At 36.6% G+C, this 19,388-nt stretch overlaps 1 pseudogene; it reads right to left on the bottom strand.

Annotated features, from left to right (window-relative positions):
- Positions 1–13,665: 13,665 nt before the first annotated feature.
- LOC133078819 (mitochondrial import inner membrane translocase subunit TIM14-like) lies at positions 13,666–14,022 on the bottom strand (annotated as a pseudogene).
- Positions 14,023–19,388: the final 5,366 nt, after the last annotated feature.

The following is a 19,388-nucleotide window of genomic DNA, read 5'->3' as shown; positions in this document are numbered from 1 at the left end:
GATCAGCATACATTTGTAAGTAGGAGGCAAACTGTCTTCGTGAAACAGAGCATTTTTCTGGAACTTATTTTTAAGAGAAAAGGGCTGAATCTCAAAAAAGCTAGTGTTGTTAGCTCATCCAGTGGTTATCCCTTGCTCAGTGTACAGCTTTGCCCTAACTTGGTTTAATTGCAGGAAGAATAAAATTCTGGACATATTAGTGATGCTGTTACATTAGTTGGCAAGGTGGTGAACAGACATGGAAATCAGTGAAGACGGTCTAAGGACCTTTCTTTTTTGGAGCTGACACATCTCACACTTGTTATATGGCTAACACTTATTACCCATCCTATGATTTCATGAAGCCTAAGCAACCTGAAGATTTAATACCATTGTCAACACGGCAAGATTTCAAAGAGTCACTTGTTCATTTTTCACCAGAAGGAAGAGGGCCCATGCTCTGAATAGAGCAAGCTTTCAGTTTATGGCATTAAATAAATTCTCTTACTGGCTTTAAAATCTTGGGATTAAAAGACCCTGATGTTACATTGAAATGGATTTATGGGATGTTCTAAAGACAGGATGTTAGGGCTAAGAAGTATCAGATGCATATTTGGATAATTTTCAAATAAGTGGAAATGGAAATATCATTCAGGGCTTGTTTTGTTTCTGGTTATTATGGTCTGGATTTTCTATCCTGTTACTCATTAGGGATTTCACTCTTTATCCCCACCCTTTGGAACATTTGTTTTGCTGAACATTGTGGGCTACAGCTTCTTCGCAAAGGTGATGCCATCCAAGGCTAATTTATGCATAGCCAGAGGCAAAAATTCCTAAGCAGAGTCTTTGCAGGACTCAAAACTCCTCTTCCCCGAATAACCCTACTTTCCCTTAGCATCTGTTATTGCCTAAAGTTTTCGATCGGTGAGTCATTCCTCTGGGTTAGCAAATACCGTTAGAAAAAAATGCAAGCAGCTGTCAGTCAAACACGCCCTAATGCAAATCATCTCTTTGGCTCTTCCCAGCCAATAACTGAGCTTGGAGGGAATGGAATTTAAATCTGGGATAAAGGAGAAGGATAATTTGGAGTAGAAGCTCCTTTAGAGATCAGGCTTAAGTGAGAATGATAGGAGGCTGTACTTAGGGCAGCATCTGGGAGGGTGGCAAGGGAAGGTAGAAAGACACATTTTAGTGAATTTATAGTTTCCTAGTTAACTTCATGTTGGTGACCCACCATGCCACCATGTTGAGATTCTCATTGTGTGATAGTATAACCTCTCACTGGAGCATAGCTCTGCAGAGACAAGGCCTATTCATTCCGTGGTGTTTGTCAAACAACTACTGCCAAGCCAACACATAGTATGTGCTCCATAAATATATGTGAATCAGTGAATAGTCTGGTACACAAAGGCTACTTTTAAAATGTTTTGCTTTACACTACTAAAACTATTTTTTCAGTTAATTTCTAAAATGCTTGTATTTTTAAGCCCAACCCTCAAATGACTTTTAGTAAGGTTAACTATATCAGATATAAGTAGTTTCTTACATAAGATTCATCTTACAATACTAAGTATTAGATATTTTAGCAACTAAACAAGCTTATTACAGGAGTCAATCAGTCAAGTATTTGACCACATATTCTGTACCCAGGAATTACTATTTTTCTTCTGGAAGAGGGAAAAGACAGATTTGTTAATCCATATTTTACTTTTATACTTAAAAGAACCCAAAGCAAACAATTAGGACTTTTACTATCTGAGGATACAAATATGCATGATAAATAATAGCCATAATTTTAATCTTTCAGATTTCACTTTATGGTTGCTTTATGATGACCATTTGTCTGATGTATTTAATTTTCTAAATTTCTGTTGCATGAAAAATGGAAACTGTATTGATTTAACATCAGAAAAATGTACAGTAGTTAATATAAAAAAGGCTGCATCTAATTTTGTTAATAAACTGTAAATGGTAAAATGACATACAGTTTAGATATCAAAGCATTGGGAACCCACATTTTTCTGTACCATTAATAATGTAGTTTTAGTTTTGGCAGCAGCATAATTCTATAGTGTGATATTTCTACTTTATTGTTTCTCAGAGTAGGCCTGTGGACTTCCCTGACTGTCCAGTGGTTAAGACTCCACGCTTCCACTGCAGGGTGCACGGGTGCGATCCCTGGTTGGGCAACTAAGATCCTGCATGCCATGCAGTGCAGCCAAAAAAAAAAAAGTAGGCCTAAAAATGTTAACATAATATGGGAAAATTTCCCCTGGTAAAGTGTGCACTGAGCTAGTGGGACGTGATATTTGCATTACAAAGGTAAGTCTTACAGAAATTTGCAGACTAGTCATCATAACTACCCTCAACCCTGAAGTTGAAAGATTTATTAATGTCAGATGACATACATTTGCCATCATTTATTAGAATTCAAACGTAGTTTGCTCTTCTTGACTGTCTCTGGAGTAACAGTCAAGTTTAGTGGCTAACTCTGGAATGTTATGACCATGGTTTGAATCTTGATCCTCCACTTATTAGCTGTATCATCTTTTCTTAATCATTCTGTGTCTCAGTTTCCTCATCTATAAAATGGGGATAGGGTTGCTCTGGAGATTACATAAGTTAATAAAAATAAATGTGTATAACAGTGACAAGAATATAGTAGGTGCTTGATAACTGTTAGGATTCCTATGAATAGATTATGAGTATTCTTGTCTTTAGAAATATTAGCTCAAGGGAAATAGTAATAAAAGAGTATTACAAACAAGGTTAGTTCATGAACAAAATATAATGAGCTGTATCTGTTTGGCATGTCATGCCTTGGAGGAGATTTAGTTTAGTCACACAAGGGGAGGTTAGACTAAGTACAGAAGACTTATGGGTCTTCTGTACTTAGACTAAGTACAGAAGACCCGTGAGAAAGAACATGGGTCTCTGCATTTGGAAGTGCTGCAGAAGTTGTTGAGCTTGTGAGAGGTGAGGTTGGATAAGTGAGGACTGAATCCTGAATGGATGATACAGAACTTGGCAGTTATCTTGAGGGCAGTGGGGAGCCCTGAAATATTTTAAGTTGTAGAGTGACATGCTGGGATGAGTTGTGAGTAACACCACTGTGCCTGCAGTACAGAGAATGGACTGGAGGATTGGAGGGGTTCGACTGGCGCAGGAAGCGAGTTAAGAGACTGTTAAGAGGCAAGAGCAGTGGTGGCCTAGATGAACCAGGCAGGTGTGCCAATGGGGATAGAGAAATGGACAGATTTGAAATCTATTGGAAAGATATAATCAGTAGCATCTAGTGATTGTTTCAATGTGGTGAGTGAAAAAGAGGCAAGAGCTGAGAAGGATGGCCAGTTTTCAGGCAGTGGCTGACCAAGACATTGCCCACCTACCTGGCCAGATGCCCAGGTTTGTAGTGGGCCATGGGGCTTACAGGAGTAACGTGGTCAGATGCAGCTGCTGTCTGAGGTGAGACAGCATCACAGGTAAAACTGAAGTATTTAGTCACAGGCTGGAGGTCAGGAAGATGTGTAGAAGCATAGAGGTGTATGATGTTAAAAATGGAAAATGAGGGCAAATCTGGGGCCAATGTCCAGGTTAGCCTGAGACAGCGCCCCTACACTCTCAGGGTTCCACATGGCAGTAGGCAGCCTTTATATATATAGTCTAATGTGACTCTTTTGTAGTGAACACTGTCCCCCCAGAACAACCCCTCTAGGCTTTAAATGCCATGGGCAATTCCAAACCTCTGTTGACTCTCCCCTTATCTGCCCTGGAGCCTTGGTACTAGCAGTTAAGGGTTGTGTCTCTATCCCTGAGGCAAATTGGAGGTCACCTTGAACCTGAGATTTTCTTGGGCTCATATTTCCAGGTTCAGAAGATGCTCTTTTCCCTCTGGGACAATGGACCCTGAGGAGCTAAAGCAGAGTGCTCCTAATTCTTCTTCATCCATGTCCTGTTTGTGACATATTCATTCCTCGATCCTTAAGGTTTCTTTTACACCGTTCTGCTGAAACCTGAAACATGCTGAATTTTATCTAGGCATTTCTGCAGCCTTGGCTCTAGAGATGAGTTAGGTTGAATTCAGGTAACTGGTAAATTAACTTTCTAACTTCAAAGTTCAAGTTTTACAAATGATCACAGAACTTTTATGATAAAATACAAGTCTTAACACAATGTGAATTGCAGTACTGGTGGGTGGGAATTAAAAAATTAATCTTGTTCAGAAATTAGCATCTAATCTTTCATGAGCCACCTAAGAATGGTAGAATTGTTCATTTGTGTGAATGAAATGCGAATATTTTTTCAGTTTGTTTAATATTAGAAATTCAAGAAGAGGAAGATTCAAAGCATTTCAAAATATTGGCGGCCTTCTTAAGGGGATCATTATAGCAAGCCTCACTGAAAGTAAATAGACCTCTCTTGCTTCTTCATAGACAAACTACGATGGTGAGAATGAAATTAGCACTGAAAGTATTAAAATATTGATAGCAATCATTCCATGTCCAGGCTTTGCCAATTAATAATTAATTTTACCTTGAAGGTAACTGTAAGAGTCAGACTTTTTTTTTTTATGCTTTCACTTGGCAAGAATGTTGACTTTTTCCCCCCTCAGTGTTATCAAGTCTCCAGCAAATAACTCACATTTTAATGTGGTTAGTAGCTGGAATTTCTTTTGCGTGGTTTCATATTGATGAAATGAGAAAAAAAAAGTTTGTTGTGAATGGTTTAGAGAAAGCGTGAGTTAGTCGTCTCTCTGATTTATATGTGGCATCAATGGATTCTTACCGTGTCATTTCCTGTTATGTACTTCTCACAGTGTACCTGTTGTTTTAAAAAATTTTTTTCAAGGGCCATACCCACAAGGAGAGGGAATGATCTTTATCCTCTGCACACTGATGATTACAAAAGGGTTATAGATTGTTACAAAATGGATGTTTTCTCACCAAAAAAGGAAGCATCCTTCAGTTTTTATGGCTTTTTATTTGGACAAGATAAGTTTGTCCTGAACTCCTTATATTATGACGAGTGAGTGAACAATCTTGTTGCAATGGTGCTATTTTGTAGTCAGAAGAGGTTATGCTATCTCAGTCTTGATCTTGCTCTAATGGTTGGTAGCAAAACTATGTCCTAATTTATTTTAGATATCCAATAGTTATCTATTCAGAAGTCCCTTGGAATGAATTTTAGGTTATATTTTTTATTTTGATAAATAAAAAGTGGCTAAAATATTCACTCATTCTCTCAACTCTTTGCTGACTGCCTGGTATGTGCTGTTCTAGAAAAAAGTGGATTTAAAGCCAGTTTGTGTCATACTGAAATGGTTATTAAAGAAAAGTGCTCTATTTCTTATTTTCTAAAATGGGACAAGATATTTAAAGTCTTTGGACCTTATACCAAAATGTTTCCCCTTTAAAAATATCTGTCCCTTCCAATTAAAAGAATAGGCTTAATTATTTTGAGTATGTACACTGAGTTTTTTGTTTTTATTTATTTACTTTATTGAAGTATAGTTGATTTACAATGTTGTGTTAATTTCTATTGTACAGCAAAGTGACTCAGTTATAAATATATATGCATTCTTTTTTTTTTTTTTTTTTAATTTATTTATTATTTATTTATGGCTGTGTTGGGTCTTCGTTTCTGTGCGAGGGCTTGCTCTAGTTGCGACAAGCGGGGGCCACTCTTCATCGCGGTGCGCGGGCCTCTCACTATCGCGGCCTCTCTTGTTGCGGAGCACAGGCTCCAGACGCGCAGGCTCAGTAGTTGTGGCTCACGGGCCTAGTTGCTCCGCGGCATGTGGGACCTTCCCAGACCAGGGCTCGAACCCGTGTCCCCTGCATTGGCAGGCAGATTCTCAACCACTGCGCCACCAGGGAAGCCCAACATTCTTTTTTTATATTCTTTTCCATTATGGCTTATCCCAGGACATTGAACACAGTTCCCTGTTGGTGGGAATGTAAGCCACTATGGAAAACAGTATGGAGGTTCCTCAGAAAACTAAAAATAGAATTACCATATGATCCAGCAATCCCACTCATGGGCACATATCCAGACAAAACGATAATTCAAAAAGATACATGCACCCCTATGTTCATAGCAGCACTGTTCACAATAGCCAAGACATGGAAACAACCTAAATGTACATTGACAGATGAATGGATAAAGAATACTACTCAGCCATAGAGAAGAATGAAATAATGCCATTTATAGCAACATGGATGCAACTAGAGATGATCATACTAAGTGAAGTAAGTCAGAAAGAGAAAAACAAATACCATATGATATCACTTATATGTGGAATCTAAAATATGACACAGATGAACCTACCTACGAAGCAGAAACAGACTCACAGACATAGAGAACAGACTTGTGGTTGCCAAGCGGGGTGGGGTTGGGGAGGGATGCACTGGGAGTTTGTGGTTAGTAGATGCAAACTATTACATGTAGAATGCATGGACAAGGTCCTACTGTATAGCACAGGGAACTATATTCAATGTCCTGGGATAAACCATAATGGAAAAGAATATAAAAAAGAATGTATATTAAGAAAAAGAATATATAAATGTATATAAATAAAAAAGAATGTATATTAAAAAATATAAAAAAAAATGTATATAAAAAACTTAGACCTAATAAACAAATTCAGTAAGGTTGCAGGATACAAAATCAATGCACAGAAATCTTGCATTTCTATACAGGATGCAAACTATTACATATAGATTGGATGGACAACAAGATCCTACCGTATCGCATATTTAGGTTTTGAGTTATCCCTCCCTCCAGGAAATGTTTTGTTTGAAAATATTTTCTTATGTGCAACTGCAGGGAATGTATAATTTTCCTAAGTGACCCTGTTCAAATGTTTGAAAACAACACCTAGCACAGTGCCTGGCACACATATTTGTTGATGCTGAGTGTGGTGTAATTCCAGTCTCAAGAATCCAGTAATTCAGTTCCTGCTCTGTGTAGTCACCTGTCTTCTCAGCAGTGCTTTCTTGCCTTTATTTCAGTCTCAGTGCCTCAGCTCCAACTTGACCCAGACCATGCAATCTGCTTGTTAACTACCTAGCCCATAATGAGCAGTTTTCAGACTATTAATTGCAATATTATACATAAGACTTGTAAGCATTGATGATTTTGAATTTAAAAAGTCAGGAATGGAAGGTAGTATTATTTGGGTGACCCCTTGTGTGGATGAAAGAGAAGCTACCGACCAGGTTTCATAAGCCACCGTGTTTATTGTTAATCGTATTTGTGTGGCTTATAGTGTTTCTACCAGTTCCTGTTCCACTGATCCACAAGCATAAGTTATGGTGAGAAACTTGACGATGAATTAGACACTTATGGTTTTCTGTAGTTACACATGAGATTTATATGGTCAAGCCAGTAGTTTAATTTCTACAATTTTAAGGTCAATAGGAATTGTCACTTGTGAAATGTAAGTGAGCCAGTATTTATAATAGTCTTCAGATGGATTTTATTTTGCTCTTTATAGTTACTCTTTCCCTCCATGAATATCTGTGAAAACAAAGATGTACTAACACAGTATAATATTTACAATTTTTCCAGATTAGGTAGAAAGCACCTTTATAGGTTATTTGTGTCAGTTACAGTAGAGTTCCCAATGTAAGCTGACAAGAAATGCTATAATGTTTTATATTCAGCCTTTCAAAACCCTGTTAATTATGCATAAGATAATACTCTTCAATAACATCAGGAGTAGACAAATGAAATCATTAGTTTTATATTCCAGAGCCCCATGTACATCTATTATAACTATGCATTTGGATGCCTCCACCCACATTTCTCAAAATCACTTTTTGATACCTTATAATGTGATATCATAAGTGAATATGAAGAATATTATATAGTGTGAAATTGTATCAAAAAGATCTTAGCTTTTGAAAATTATAAACCTAACTCATTATTTGGAAAGGATAATCTGCTGAGAGTTTATGACAATAGAAGGAGAAGTGTTGATCAACCATTTGCCATTGTCTTTGTTTCAGTAAATAGGGCCTCTGACAAATATGTCATCGACTCCAACATGCTTAACATGCTACCATGGCAGTGTCAGTGTAGATAGAAGTGCATCTTGGTGGTGGTTCCTTCTAGGAATATGAAGTCTAGTCAGAGAAAGGTGCTCTGGCTTCCTGTGAAGCCTGGTTATGACAGGATATCCAACGGTGTATCTGCATATTTCTTTAAGTTTGACACATTCTAGAGAATTATTTTGAGAGGTAAGAGAAGAAATGCACATTGTACATTTAAAATGACTTTGTGAAATGATATGATTTGCCAAATGCACATTATTGTAATTTAGCCAAGATAGGTGGCCAATTGAATGTTCGCGGAACTGTAATTGTCTACCTGCTGTTTGTAAGGCCCTTTCTGATAGAGCTAGAAAAATGCTCCTTTTTCTTTAGGTATCCATTTGGTTAGGAATGCATCCATTACTTATAAATGATGACTCTCTTTTGCTTTTCTTTCTTTTTTTGGGGGGGGCCTACTGTAAATACAGGTGAAAGTAGTTTCTACTGTGGCTTTTTTCCATTTTTATGGTTGTACAATATAAATTATTTTTAAATATACTATATGTTATCTTAAATTTCATTCTAAACTATATATTCATTTAAAAAGAAAAGGGAAATAAAATCTGAGAAAGACAGTCCTATCCAAATAGAGGATAGTTTTAGCCATGCGTTTTACATCCAGAATTTCACAACATGGATGGAAATATTGTCTAAGTTTTTATTATTAAAACCTGGTTAAACTTTTACAAATGTCACTTTGCTGACACCAACCAGAAGCAATTAAAGTGCAAAAATAGAATTGTATCTGTTACAGGCATGATACATTTTAACTGGAAAAAGCCATGAAATAAACATTGGTAGATACAGTGGTACTTCTGTTTTATAATTCTAGAGTATAAACACATGAACAAAATTATAGGAAGGGATTTTCTCTTATTTTGTCTGTGAATTCTACTGTTAGTAGTACTGTAAATGTTAAATATATCTTCTCATTGGAATATTTTTTACTGGAAAAAATAAAATAAAAAAATGAAAAAGCCATCTTTGAAAATTCTGAGTTGTATCTTCCATGTTAGACCTGGACATAGATGTCTATCTCTAGTACCCACATATACTTAGTTCCTAACCTAGTCCTGTCTCTACTAGCTGTTTGACCTTAGGCAAGTTATTTAAATCCCTTTGTGCCTCAGTTTCTTCATCTGCAAAATGAAACAAAAATATTATAATAGTATTTCCTTCTTTAAGTTGTTATAAAGATTAAATGATTTAATACATGTATCTTGATAGGGATTGGCATAACATGCAGTGTTGGTTATTCTTAGTTATGCTCTATTAATAAAGTCCTTAATAATTAAAAATGTTTTTTCAATTTATAAATATTGTATATTTTCATTTAAAAAATTTAGAAAATGCAGAAAGATATAAAGAACATAATAAAAATCACTTATCACTCCCCACAGAGATAATCACTGTTATAATCATTTAGTTATAAATCATTCCATTCTTAGCAATTTCACTTTCTTTTGGTTAGTATTTGCCTACTATGCCTTTTTTTGGTTTTTGTTTTGTTTTGTTTTAATATTGTTTATTAGCACAGTAACAAATGCAGACTTAAGTAGTCTACAACATAGAACCAATCCACTGAGCAACTCCTATTCCATGCCTTACAGTTAACAGCTTAAGGTATTTTACTACAGGTTTTCACAAGTCCTGATTCAAACCTCTATCTTTTCACAATAAAGTAGATTGGTATATAAAATAAAATACATAACTACTCATTTCCTATATGGTGTCTTATAGCCATGTGTCCATTTTATATATATGAGATGACAGTCTCTAAAAGCAGTTAAATATCAATGTTCCCTTCCAAGAAGGGAAAACAAATTCCAATTTTTTAAAACAAAAAACTGTGTAGTCAATAGAAAGGGAAGATGACGGAGTAGAAAGACGTGCGCTCACTCCCTGTTGCGAGAGCACCGGGATCACAGTAACTGCTGAACGATCATCATCGACAGGAAGACACTGGAACTCACCAAAAAAGATACCCCACATCCAAAGACAAAGGAGAAGCTGCAATGAGATGGTAGGAGGGGTGCAATCACAATAAAATTAAATCCCGTAACTGCTGGGTGGGTGACTCACAAACTGGAGAACCATCATACCACAGAAGCCTACCCACTGGAGTGAAGGTTCTGAGTCCCACATCAGGCTTCCCAACCTGGGGGTCCAGCAACAGGAGGAGGAATTCCCAGAGAATCAGACTTTGAAGGCTAGTGGGATTTGATTGCAGGACTTTGACAGGACTGGGGGAAACAGAGACTCCACTCCTGGAGGACACACACAAAGTAGTGTGCGCATCAGGACCCAGGGGGAGGGCGCAGTGACCCCACAGGAGACTGAACCAGACCTACCTGCTAGTGGTGGAGGGCCTCCTGAAGAGGCGGGGGGTGGCTGTGCCTCACCGTGAGGACAAGGACACTGGTAGCAGAAGTTCTGGGAAGTACTCCTTGGCATGAGCCCTCCCGGAGTCCGCCATTAGCGGCACCAAGGAGCCTGTAGCCTCCAGTGCTGGGTCGCCTCAGGCCAAACAACCAACAGGGAGGGAACTCAGCCCCACCCATCAGCAGACAAGCAGATTAAAGTTTTACTGAGCTCTGCCCACCAGAGCAACACCCAGCTCTACCCACCACCAGTCCCTCCCATCAGGAAGCTTGCACAAGCCTCTTAGATAGCCTCATCCACCAGAGGGCAGACAGCAGAAGCAAGAAGAACTACAATCCTGCAGTCTGTGGAACGAAAACCACATTCACAGAAAGATAGACAAAATGAAAAGGCAGAGGGCTATGTACCAGATGAAGGAACAAGATAAAACCCCAGAAAAACAATTAAATGAAGTGGAGATAGGCAACCTTCCAGAAAAAGAATTCAGAATAATGATAGTGAAGATGATCCAGGATCTCAGAAAAACAATGGAGGCAAAGATCGAGAAGATGCAAGAAATGTTTAACAAAGAGCTAGAAGAATTAAAGAACAAACACCTAGAAGAATTAAAGAACAAACAAACAGAGATGAACAATACAATAACTGGAATGAAAAATACACTAGAAGGAATCAGTAGCAGAATAACTGAGGCAGAAGAACAGGTAACTGACCTAGAAGACAGAATGGTGGAATTCACTGCTGTGGAACAGAATAAAGAAAAAAGAATGAGAACAAATGAAGACAGCCTAAGAGACCTCTGGGACCAACATTCGCATTATAGGGGTCCCAGAAGGAGAAAAGAGAGAGAAAGGATGTGAGAAAATATTTGAAGAGATTATAGTCAAAAACGTCCCTAACATGGGAAAGGAAATAGCCATCCAAGTCCAGGAAGCGCAGAGAGTCCTAGACAGGATAAACCCAAGGAGAAACATGCTGAGACACACAGTAATCAAATTGGCAAAAATTAAAGACCATGAAAAATTATGGAAAGCAGCAAGGGAAAAACGACAAACAACATACAAGGGAACTCCCATAAGGTTAACAGCTGATTTCTCAGCAGGAACTCTACAAGCCAGAAGGGAGTGGCATGACATATTTAAACCAATGAAAGGGAAGAACCTATAACCAAGATTACTCTACCCGGCAAGGATCTCATTCAGATTCGATGGAGAAATCAAAAGCTTTACAGACAAGCAAAAGCTAAGAGAATTCAGCACCACCAAACCAGCTCTACAACAAATGCTAAAGGAACTTCTCTAAGTGGGAAACACAAGAGAAGAAAAGGACCTATAAAAACAAACCCAAAACAATTCGGAAAATGGTAATAGGAACATACATATCAATAATTACCTTAAATGTAAATGGATTAAATGCTCCAACCAAAGGACACAGGCTCACTGAATGGATACAAGAATAGGACCCATTTATATGCTGTCTACAAGAGACCCACTTCAGACCTAGGGACACATACAGACTGAAAGTGAGGGGATGGAAAAAGATATTCCATGCAAATGGAAATCAAAAGAAAGCTGGAGTAGCAATACTCATATCAGATAAAATAGACTTTAAAATAAAGAATGTTACAAGAGACAAGGAAGGACACTACATAATGATCAAGGGATCAATCCAAGAAGAAGATATAACAATTATAAATATATATGCAGCCAACATAGGAGCATCTCAATACATAAGGCAACTGCTAACAGCTGTAAAAGCAGAAATGGACAGTAGCACAGTAATACTGGGGGACTTTAATACCTCACACCAATGGACAGATCATCCAGACAGAAAATTAATAAGGAAACACAAGCTTTAAATGACACAATAGACCAGATAGATTTAATTGATATTTATAGGACATTCCATCTGAAAATAGCAGATTATACTTTCTTCTCAAGTGCACATGGAACATTCTCCATGATAGATCACCTCTTGGGTCACAAATCAAGCCTCAGTAAATTTAAGAAAATCGAAATCATATCAAGCATCTTTTCTGACCATGATGCTATGAGATTAGAAATCAATTACAGGGAAAACAACGTAAAAAAAAAACACATGGAGGCTAAACAATACATTACTAAATAACCAAGAGATCACTGAAGAAATCAAAGAGGAAATCAAAAAATACCTAGAGACAAATGACAATGAAAACACGACGATCCAAAACCTATGGGATGCAGCAAAAGCAGTTCTAAGAGGGAAGTTTATAGCAATACAATCCTACCTCAAGAAACAAGAAAAATCTCAAATAAACAATCTAACCTTACACCTGAAGGAACTAGAGAAAGAAGAACAAACAAAACCCAAAATTAGTAGAAGGAAAGGAATCATAAAAATCAATAATAAATGAAATAAAAGCAAAGAAAACAATAGCAAAGATCAATAAAATTAAAAGCTGGTTCTTTGAGAAGATAAACAAAACTGATAAACCTTTAGCCAAACTCATCAAGAAAAAGAGGGAGAGGATGCAAATTAATAAAATTAGAAATGAAAAAGGAGAAGTTACAATGGACACTGCAGAAATACAAAGCATCATAAAAGACTACTACAAGCAACTCTATGCCAATAAAATGGACAACCTGGAAGAAATGGACAAATTCTTAGAAAGGTATAAACTTCCAAGACTGAACCAGGAAGAAATAGAAAATACGAACAGACCAATCACAAGTAATGAAATTGAAAGTGTGATTAAAAATCTTCCAACAAACAAAAGTCCAGGACCAGATGGCTTCACAGGTGAATTCTATCAAACATTTGGAGAAGAGCTAACACCTATCCTTCTCAAACTCTTCCAAAAATTTGCAGAGGAAGGTATGTATGATAAATACATACCTAGATCAATTTCTTAGGTTAAGTTGTGGCTAAATTCATTTTTAAGTTCAAGGTTCTAAGTGGCTGGGGGAGTCCTCTGTTCCTTGAACAGCCTTCTGTACCAAATTATTTGACAAATGAGTAATGAACAACACTTCAGATGGCATGCATTTATCCATAATTATTGAGTATTAACCTACACATATTCTATAATCTGATTTTAGATCCTCAAATTTATACCAAGGCTTTGATTTAGCTAATGCTAATTTTTAAAATGTGTAGCTTTGAGGCATTTTATTATAAAAAGCTGGTACTCATATATATAAATGAGTAAGAACTTAAAATTCATCATACATTTACTTCATTTTTTAGCTTGACCTTCTAGTAAATCTTTAGCTTCATTGATTTTGGCTGCTATATAAGGAGATCTTCCCTTGTCTGGGTGATTTAAAAGCATAATTGGTCGATGAGCATCTCTTATCTTTCCCTTATTGGCAGTAGGGCTTACACCTAGTATTCATGCTGCTTCCTGTTTTGTCATTTTGGGTTCAAACCCACCTCTGAAGGTGTAATAGCCAGCACTGAAGGCAGATTTTGGTAGACTTTGAAAAACTTGTTTTACTTGAGGCTCCATATGCTTCGTGGCTTACAAAGCATAATGGCCTGCAAATCCTGCAGCAGCAATGGTCAGTCCAGCTGCTACGACTGTACTGGCCATGGTTCCCGCTCGGCTCCTCTGCCTCCACCGGGAGCGCCCAAGTTCTTAGTTTTTATATCTTTGACAGTCTGCTTTTATTTGAACTCTTACATGATTGTTTAGCTAGGTATGGAATTGTAGGTTATGTTATTTTCCCTTAGTATTTTGAAGTTACTACTGTCTTTGTGCATCTATTGTTGCCTTTGATAGGATTCCTGTTGGTTTGATTATTGTTTCTTTGAAGGTAGTTTATCTTTTCTCTCTTGCAGCTTTCACACTTTTTTCTCTTTTTTCTTGGTGTTCTGTAGTTTCACTACAGTGTTGTATCTTTGTTTTGTCTGGAGAGTTAAAGAGCTCTTTCAATCTGAATATTTATATCTTCACTTCTGAAAAATTTAAAAATATTATCTCTTTGTTCACTGTAGTGTCTTTTTCACAGATAACTATCATATGTTGGATCTTCTGTCTAAATTTCTCTCTCATTATTTAACTTCCTGTGGTACATTCTAGGTGACTTCTTTAGACCTATCTTCCAATTTAGTAAATTTCTCTTCCTCTTTGTGTTGTGTGCTCTTTAACGTAGCATTGTTTTGTTTGCCAGTGATAGAATTTTTTTCAGATTTTCCATTTTTAATAATACACGCATACCTTGTTTTATTGTGCTTCACTTTCTTGCACTTCACAGATCCTGTTTTTTGCAAATTGAAAGTTTGTGGCAATGCTCTGTTGAGCAAGTGTACTGGCACCACTTTTCCAACAGTGTTTGCTCACTTCATGTCTCTGTCACATTTTGGTAATTCTTACAATATTTCAGACTTTTTCATTAATATTATATTTGTTATGGTGATCTGTGACAGTGATCTTTGATACTACTACTGCAACTCGCTGAAGGCTCAGATGATGGTTAGCATTTTTTAGCAATAAAGTATTTTAAAATTAAGGTATGTACATCGATTTTTTAGATACAATGCTATTGCACACTTAATAGACTACAGTGGAGTTCAAATATAACTGTTACATGCACTTGGAAATCAGAAAATTCATGTGATTCACTTTATTGTGATACTTGCTTTATGGTGGTGATCTAGAACTGAATCTGCAGTATCTCTCAGGTATGCCTGTACCTTGATCCTGCCATGTGGAATCTATTATCTTTTTCATCTGCTTAATGGCTATAAGCATTTATTTTAAAATTCTTTTTGAAGTGCTTTAGTATTCAGAGTTATTTGATTATGAGCTTTTGTTGCATTCGCAAACTTTTATAGCATTGGATTGCTTTGTATTCTTTGCAATCTTTCTGAGTTCATCAGTACTAATTATATATTTATAGGTACATGCTGGATTGTGGAAGCACCCTCATGGGACAGCTTTGTGCTTTACTGTGGATGTATGGGTTTCCCAGGTTTGGACCACTTTTTATACTAATTTTTGTTTGGACTTTGCTAATAGCTCAAAGAATTTTACACTCTGCTGGCATGCCTTGCAGGCCAGGGAATTCAAAATTGTCATGACTGACTCTGCTTCCTGCTGTACCTTGAGGCAAACCTTGTCTTTAGACTGTTGGGAGTTTTTTCTACTTCTAGTTCACCCCCTGGTCTTGCTTCTTGGAGGAAGTTCAGGACTCAAAATCTTGACTTTTTGTGTCATTGCCACAATCTACATCCATTTCTTCCTGAGGGACACATGGCTTATTTTTCTGGCACCTAGAAATGTATTTTTCTTATCTTAAGCTCCAGCTGTGTACTTTGAAAAATTTCTTCAAATTTTATTTAGAATTTCTAGATGTCTTTGAAGTGGGAGGAGAGACTTCACACCTCAGATCCATTTGGTATCTTTGCTGGAAAGGCCTTCAATTTTTACTTTTTATTTTTTTAAATAAACTTGGGCATATTATATATGTGTGTGTATATATGTATACATATACATATGTATATATATATATATGTTTTGTTAATTGCTTTTGTACCTCTAAGAGTTTATCATGAAACTTATGCCATTATTAATCTTCTAAACCATGATTCTTTCGTAGTTATTTTCCACAGAATGGACGTATTACTTATCTAGGCAATCCCTGTTGTTGCATCTTAAGTTTCTGATTTTTTTTGCAATTATAAATGATTTTTCTGTGAATATCTTTATGTATGTATCTTTGTGAGCATCTCTGCCAGGACTACCTTCTTAGAGGTGAAAGAATTGTTGTATAACAGGATAGAATCTTAGTAATTTGAAAGACTGATAAAATATTAGTAATGGGAAGTACACTGGATGTATCACAAAAATTCTGAACATTAAGGAAAAAAGGAACAGGGTAAAATTGTGAGAGGAAGATAGAAATACAATGGATTAGAACTTTATACCATTGTAAATGTCAAATCTCTGTTCACTGAGTTCATACAACAGACATTTAAGACATTATGTTGAGTATTGTAACTAATAGGGAAGGATAAGAAATGAATAAGACATGGTTTCTGTTCTTCAGAAGAATATAGGTGAACTCTTAATGAAGATAAGTAGAGCTATATGGAACTCTAATAAAAAGGCAGCCATAAGTAAGTAATATACTTCAGGTAACAGGAGGCTGCTGTGAGATCTCAGAAGGATCTACCTAATCCAGCTTGAGGAGGGGCCATATCTACCTAATAATTTACAACTCTTAAAATGATAAGAAAAAGGTTTAAGGAACAATGAACACATGGTTATAGGAGGAATAGTTGACCCAGTTAATAATTTTGTGTGTATAATTACCTCAATAAGCATTTTCTTGTATGAGTGAGTTGCCTCTCAACATGGCTCACTCCTAGTCCAAATGGTTTGTTACCATGTCACCAGCCAGAACAACAGTGTCAAGCCTCTTCTTTAGCTTCTTTACAGCAGCCACACCCTAACAGTCATCGCAACTTCCTCCTTCCCGATAGAAACTTCATTGGTCTGGTTTTCCACCATTCTTATACATGGCTATGTGCTTCAGAAGAAGCTAGGCCCATCTCCTGCTATAGGGTTCCAGTTAATCTAAGTCAGTCATAGAGTGTTCCCTTGCCAATGACTGGTTTAGGCATAGGCATGTAATACAATTTTGGCAGGAGGAAAATTTTGCTTGGGGCTTTCTTGAAAAGGTTTATTCACCCATATAATGAGGAAAAGATGGTCCTTTCACTGGCTATTGTTGGTTCTGGATATTGTACTTGGAACTGTTGCAGTCATCTTGCCATCCGTCTTAGGATGAAGTCAGTACATAGAAAGGCGAAGCTAAGAAGGAGAGAGGAAACCTGGAGGCTGCTCTGCTACTTAATGTTGTGATAATAAATGCCCAGATGGTTTGAGTTATGTTTTTCTATTACCTGAAGCCAAAATCTTCCTAACTGATGCAGGAGGCAAGGTGCCCCTTGGGACTCTTGTCACCTCAGGACAATCCCTGTAATCTACTCAAGTGTCTCATGCAGGGATGCAGGCGATGTTCTGGGTGACTTGGGCTGTTTTCCTATTTGTTGCCTTTGGACAGTTACCAGAATAACTGGATATTTGCATTTCCATATCACAATGTCTCTTTCTAACCTTTCTTTTCTAACTTAAAAGTAGGTTCTTCCAGTTGATTTTTGAATGACCTAAAACCAAGAGAACTATTGATATTGCACAGTAGTGCTCCATGTATTTCCTATTCAATTCCTTTGTCATGAAAATTAGGGAAAAATACACAATGAAAATTAGTTTTGGCTAAATATTATGAAAAGTAAAAATTTCCACTTTTCAAATGTGATAAGATAGCTTGCATTTATTGCTTCCTTTGTTTCTTCACTGTGCCGTGACCATAGCTTATCACTCACTTTGAAACTTTTTTCAAGCATCGAAACTTTGTTTCCAAATGATTTCTAAATGATCAACAGCACCTCCCCTGCTGAAAAAGCAGTTGTAAGAAATTAGATTAAGTTGATTTTATAAATTCGAATTTATAATTGGAGAGTATGGGGGACAATTACAGCTTGAGGTCACCTTGAGCAAGTGACTTGTTTGTTTTAGATTCCCATGTTGAGAGAATTCTGATTCACATCTATAAGTAGTTGCAAGTTTTAGGATTTTGTTTGTTTGCTTAAGAAGCTTGTTTTTGTAATCTCTTGAATAAGGATGGTTAGAAATACTTTATTCACAGTTCACAGAGGAGCAAATTAACCTGGTTGCATAACATAATGTAGTGAAAATTTCAGATATGAATATTATAATGTTGATATATAATATTCTTGTGTGTGCCTCTATTTAAATACCATTCTAGAAATAAGTGCTGTTTAAATGAAGAAATTAAAATAGCATAGTTTTTGTAACCCTTGAAGTGCCCCGGCATAGCTTGAATTTGAAGACCACTGCTTTTTAAAAATTATTTTTTACAATTCTTCTCACACCATGTAGCAGTAATTTGATGAACTTCGTCTCCCTTGAGCTGCTCGAAGGCAGGGCTTGTGTCTCATTTATGGTGAATTTAGGTGCACAGTTTTATTTTTACATGGTTACCCCTCCTTACACCAACTGAGAGCTTTCCAAGGCAGTATTCCTCATCCATATAGCACAGTGCCCACTGCATGGAACATCTATGGAATGAATTCTATTACATCCCAGCAAACATTTCTCTGCCTATTCTATCTGTTCAGTTTAAAGAAGACCAAATTAGGGGTTGATTTCGTTGAAGTTTCTCTTAAAGTATATGTATGTAGATCCATTTATGGTAACTTTTGTTGTTTTCTTTATGTATGAGATAAAAAGATACTCGTAGAAATGTAGGAAGTATAGAAAATTACGAAGAAAATAATCACTGTGAAGCTTTTGCGTTTCCTTTCAGTCTTTCTTCTCTGTATATATTAGTTATGTAAATGATGTCTACGTCCTGCTTATTTTCCCTAACATAAGTGGGCATTTCTTCACTCTATTAAAAAGTTTTCATAAGCCTAATTTTAATTGCTATGTGAACTATTCCATCTTATGAAAGTACCATGGTCTATTTTATGCGTTGTCTATTCTTAGACATAAAGTTTCTAATCTGCTTTTATAAATTATGCATTACAAAATGCTATATTTTTCATGTAATGTATCAACTGTGCAAAGATTTATTTGTTTAGCATAAATTCCTGAAAAAAAGAAAGTACTGGGCCAAAGGCACAAACATTTTCAAGGCTCTTGTTTTATTTTTGCTTTAGATAAATTTGTCATTGTTCCTGTTTATACTAGAGAAGTTGTATCTGTTTGGTTGCAGTTGGATGATTGTTGATGCCTCAGAAAATTCTAAGAATTAAGAATTTTAGAATTTAGATGACAGTAGAAGCAAAAGCTAAGTTAGATTTATCAAATGAAGTGGATAACAGAACCAGGGCATCATGCTTTTTAAGAGAATTGGCTTTCAGACA

The sequence above is a fragment of the Eubalaena glacialis genome, chromosome 18 (assembly GCF_028564815.1).
Source record: "Eubalaena glacialis isolate mEubGla1 chromosome 18, mEubGla1.1.hap2.+ XY, whole genome shotgun sequence".
Taxonomy (NCBI): domain Eukaryota; kingdom Metazoa; phylum Chordata; class Mammalia; order Artiodactyla; family Balaenidae; genus Eubalaena; species Eubalaena glacialis.
The sequence above is the reverse complement of the archived record's forward strand: the minus strand, read 5'-3'. Positions and strand labels throughout refer to the sequence as shown.